This window comes from Heteronotia binoei, chromosome 17 (genome assembly GCF_032191835.1).
Source record: "Heteronotia binoei isolate CCM8104 ecotype False Entrance Well chromosome 17, APGP_CSIRO_Hbin_v1, whole genome shotgun sequence".
In the NCBI taxonomy this organism is placed as follows: Eukaryota; Metazoa; Chordata; class Lepidosauria; order Squamata; family Gekkonidae; genus Heteronotia; species Heteronotia binoei.
The window spans coordinates 28,915,015-28,919,856 of NC_083239.1; the positions used below are offsets into that span (position 1 = coordinate 28,915,015).

The 4,842-nt window shown below is 44.6% G+C and overlaps 1 non-coding gene across 1 annotated transcript; it reads right to left on the reverse strand.

Annotated features, from left to right (window-relative positions):
* Positions 1-350: 350 nt before the first annotated feature.
* TRNAT-AGU (transfer RNA threonine (anticodon AGU)) lies at positions 351-425 on the reverse strand. The gene has a single exon. It is a non-coding gene; the product is annotated as a tRNA-Thr (tRNA).
* Between the last annotated feature and the right edge of the window lie 4,417 nt (positions 426-4,842).

Consider the following 4,842-nt stretch of genomic DNA (forward strand, 5'->3'; position numbering starts at 1 on the left):
AAAGCTGGTGGATGAAATGCAGGCTCAGACGTCTCACTAATTAGAAAGAGCGAAGTTTTAAAGATTGTGCAAGACCAGCCTGGATCAATACTTGACCTACATTTAACACAAATTACTCAATAAAAGTTTTAAAAAGTTATTAAGACAGTTAAAGAAAGTTATAACAATAAAAATTGAAAAAAAAACCTGTTTGCAGTTCTTTCTGGATCTTCATATGGACCTATGAAGCTGCCTTATACTGAATCAGACCCTTGGTCCATCAAAGTCAGTATTGTCTACTCAGACTGGCAGCGGCTCTCCAGGGTCTCAAGCTGAGGTTTTTCACACCTATTGGCCTGGACCCTTTTAGTTGGAGATGCCGGGGATTGAACCCAGGACCTTCTGCTTACTAAGCAGATGCTCTACCACTGAGCCACCATCCCTCCCTCTTTGTCTCTTTTGTTTTTGCTTATTTTGCTTACCAGTAAATGACAGGTGCATTGTAAATGGGGGAGGGGGGCGGTGGAACCCAACTTTGGTGGGTTAAAATCTAATTTGAAACTAATTTGAAACTTAGTTTTCATGGTGGTAGATCACTGGCACTTTTGTCCAGAAAAAATAGATCATGACCTGTTCGAAATTGGACATGCCTGCTATAGAGTATTGTCCAAAAAGCAGAGCATCACCCCTGACATCATCAGTGTGCCTACGTCACTTCCAGGTGAGATATGCATGTTGTGGGACTTCCCTGCCCATTCCTGGAATGGCCACCCCAATCTCCCTACAGGTGAGACAATCAGAGCTGGCAACCCTAAAACGGCAGCCCTAAGGTGGGAGTGTGCACATCTCTAAACATTTTCTGGTTTTCCTTTGAAATATGAGCAGGTTTCACATGTTTGCCACATTTCACTAAAAAAAAACAAATACCTGTCTAGAATTTGGCCACAGGGCAAATCCTGCTGTGTGGTGAGCCATTTGCTTCTAGCTAGTCTTGTGTGCTTTGGAAAACTCATGAGTATTTCAAAAGCACTTTGTGACATGGAATTAGGGGTGCTTTTCAAAAGAAGATCAAAGGCCTTGCCGGCTTTTGTGAAAACCTTTAGGTGTGCATAAAACTGCTTTCTGGGCTGTGGTTTTTGATTCAAACAAAGGTCAGATGTCCTCTGAAGGCTTCAAAAACAAAAGGAAACAAAACCCCATACCTTTAGTGTATTTTGTTTAATACATCAAACTGTGCATGCATCACATGGTTTTAGGCTGAGCTACATCGCTTGAAATGTAATCCAGTGCAGAGCTACATTCTGTTTAAGCCCATGAATTTCAATGGGTCTCAACCGGAGGTAACTGCATAGGATTGCACTGCCGATTAATCCACTGTTTGGGTCTGTTGCAAAGGCGCCCCAGATGTCACTTTAATTTTTAATTTTTTTAATGCTGTTTGTCCTGGGGATCTTAGAAGCAGAGATGTTCATTCAGCAATTAACTAAACACTGTCTGAACTGAACACACCCTGTTAGCAAAATTCAGACATGTAACCAATCAGAGAGCCAATGTAGTGTAATGGTTAGAGTGTCTGACTAGGATCTAGGAGACCTATGTTTGAAACTGCACTCTGCCATGGAAGCTGACTGAGTGATTGTAGCCAGTTGTGCACTCTCAGTCTAGCCTATCCCACAGAGCAGTTGTAAGTGTTATTTATTGTTGTTATACTGGGTTCTTGTTGCCTGAGCTTGAGACAGGCACTCCTTGCAAACCAGGATCCTGAGCCTGGAAGAACTGGCCAATCAGGTTACTAGGCATGTAACAACTTGTAACAAAGAGATGTAAATGAAGGATTCTGGAGTAAGTCAATCAGGATGTTACACATCTAACAACTTGTAACAAAGAGATACAAATGAAGGATTCTGGAGTGAGCCAATAGGAGTAACTGTTGCCTGATAGGGGTGAGTGGTTAACCATGGCCAGAGTGTATATAATGAGTGAAGTGAGTGCCTGTGCTCTTTGTGATTGTTTCTTCTTGCAATAAAAAGTGTTCATGGTTGATTCAGAGCTGGCTGAACTCACTTTACGATAGGAAGAATAAAATGGAGGACAAGAGAGCCATGAACACATGAAGCCACCTTATACTGAATCAGACCACTGGTCCATCAAGGTCAATATTGTTCACTCAGGCTGGCGGCAGCTCTCCAAAGTCTCAGGCAGTGGTCTTTCACATCACATACTGCCTTTTAACTGCTGGGGACTGAACCTGGGACTTTCTGCCTACCAACCAGATGCTCTATCACTGAGCCACAGCCCTTCCCCCATGAGCTACTTTAAGTTCCCATTGTAGAGAAGACAAATCTGAAATCATAATTATTGAATTTTTAACTAGTAAATGAGCTGTTTGGTTTTATGTTTTATCTAGCTATTTAGAATCAATGTAATTGTTTTATTCTTGATGTCCCCCCGCCCCCGAGACCATTTGGGAAGGGCAGGATAGAAATGTGAAGTAACCAACCAACCAATATTCTGTCCCAAACTTTCAGATTCAAGCTGATGAGGACAATTTTGCTTGGAAGTCAATGACTGCACTTTTCCTATTCACATTTCTGTGCACCATACTTAAAGTTTTCTTTTCCCTAGAGCAGTGAGAGACAGGAGAAGAACAGCAAGGTGCGAGAGAACTTCCATGATCGCATAACTCACAGGGACCTCACCCCACCAGAACTCTTTGCCATTGTTGATGCCAGACTGCATCGTTCTTGATTGGTTGAAATTTCCCCCAATTCCATTGTTGGTTTGAGGCAGTTTCTTATCCTTTTTATACAAGAGCAATGCCATCCCCACTATCTGGGCATCAAACTGATAACAGAGAGCCAGTGTGGTATAGTGGTTAAAGTGATGGACTAGGGCCTGGGAAATCCGGGTTCAGATCCCCTCTCTTGCCATGGAAGTTTGCTGGGAGACCTTGGGCCAATCGTACACTCTCAGCCTAACCTATCTCACAGGGTTGCTGTGAAGATAAAATGGAGGAAAGGAGAAGGAAATAAGCCACTTTGGATTCCCACTGGAGTGAAAGAAGGGATACAAATAAAGTAAGTAAATAAGAAGGGAGACAATTCTTTGCTTGTGCCTGCTGATAAAAGGTGAGGTGGACAGCAGTTTCAGTCTTGTCCAGTTTTCTTACCACCCAGCCCTTTTGAGAGCTGGGGGAAGAAGCAAAGATTTTCCTTGCATACTTCGTAAGGTGGGAAAGTCTGCCGCGATCCAAGGCAGGCAGCCAAAAAGCCAGAAGGCACTTTTATGTGCTTCCTTTTTTGCTATGGGCAGCCCACCTGCTTTGCGGAGTAGAAAAAAACCCCAAAACCTAAAGACACACACACATGCAGGAAGACAACTCAAAGGAACACATGAGAAGCATGAGATCTGTGATAAAGGATCAGATCTCACTATGTGAAAGAGACCCCCAATTGAGAGCGGAGAGATCTTCTCATTCAAAGGCAGCCCTGGGGGAACCCAATTACAGATGTCTACCTGTACCTAGATAAAGCAAGGTGGGGTGGGGGGGGTTTCTTCTTTTACAAAGGCAAAAAAGAGATCAGGCTGGCACCTTTCTATGCTCTTGTGCTTTGCACTGCTGCTGGAAGCATTTAATTTTCTTCAAGCACATTCCTTCAGAGATACTGAGGAGTAAGTGAAAAGGAGGCTCTGGCTGGAAGTTAGAAGCTGAATTAAACCAGAAATGATTGTATGTGAGGATAAGCACCCCTCAACCTCACCTCATATTGAGTCAGAGCACTGGTCTATTAAGGATTGTATGCTGGCTCACAGCAGCTCTCCTGATTCTTAAGCTGAGGTCACCTTCTATCTGATCCCCTCTAACCAGAGATGCTGGAAATGACCCCAGGGCCCTCTGTATGGAAAGCAGATGCTCTATCATTGAGACCCAGCCTCTCCCCATTACAAGAACAAAGGAAGATGCCTTATTCTGAGTCAGATCATTGGTCTATTAAGGATGGTATTGCCTATACCGGGGTCCCCAAAATGGCGCTCGCCCACACCTTTCCTGGAGCTCCGTAAGTGTTGTCAGAAAGTGAGAGAAGCCAGGCAGGTTGTTTTCCCAGTAAGACTTCTGATTGGCTGTTAGAGATTTTTGAAAACTTTTTGACAGCAGCTGTCATCACAGCAGAAGGATCTTCACAGTGTGGTTGAAGGTAAGCCATTTTGTGACAGCCATTGTTGTGGCTGTCCCCACCACCCCGTGTCATGATTCCAAACATGCCCATAGGTCAAAAAAGGGTTGGGGACCCCAGTCTACATTAATTTGCAGCAGCTCTCTTGAGGTTTTAGAGTGAAGTCTTCTCCATCACTCCATCACATCAGCCGCCCTGAGTCCGCTTGCGGAGAGGGCGGGATATAAATGCAAAGTAATAAATAAAATAAATAAATAAACTTTCTGTTCCTTTCTAGCCAGAGATGTTGGGATTGAACCCAGGACTTTCTACATACAAAGCACTGAGCCAGGGTCAGTTACATACTAGCCAAGGTTGTTCTTCAGGCAGTGAAAGAGTCTCATTTAATCCCCTCCTTTATTCACTGGGGGCTCTTTTCCAGGGTTCGAGCAGACACATACCCAGCAGCTACATAATAAGGAACAGCCCAATTCAGACATACGTGGCAGCCGGCCGCTCAGGCTTGGGTGGATCTACAGCGCCACTTGTTGGCTTCCAAAGGGGAGATGTTACGCCACACTTGGAGGGGGAAGAGCAGCCCAATGAGCGAGAGAGAACCCATCGCCATGGTGATTCTGCCCAGGTGCACACCATTGGCCTGTTGCCGAGGCCGGGGTGAGGGAGGCACAGGCTCATGTGGGACCACGGG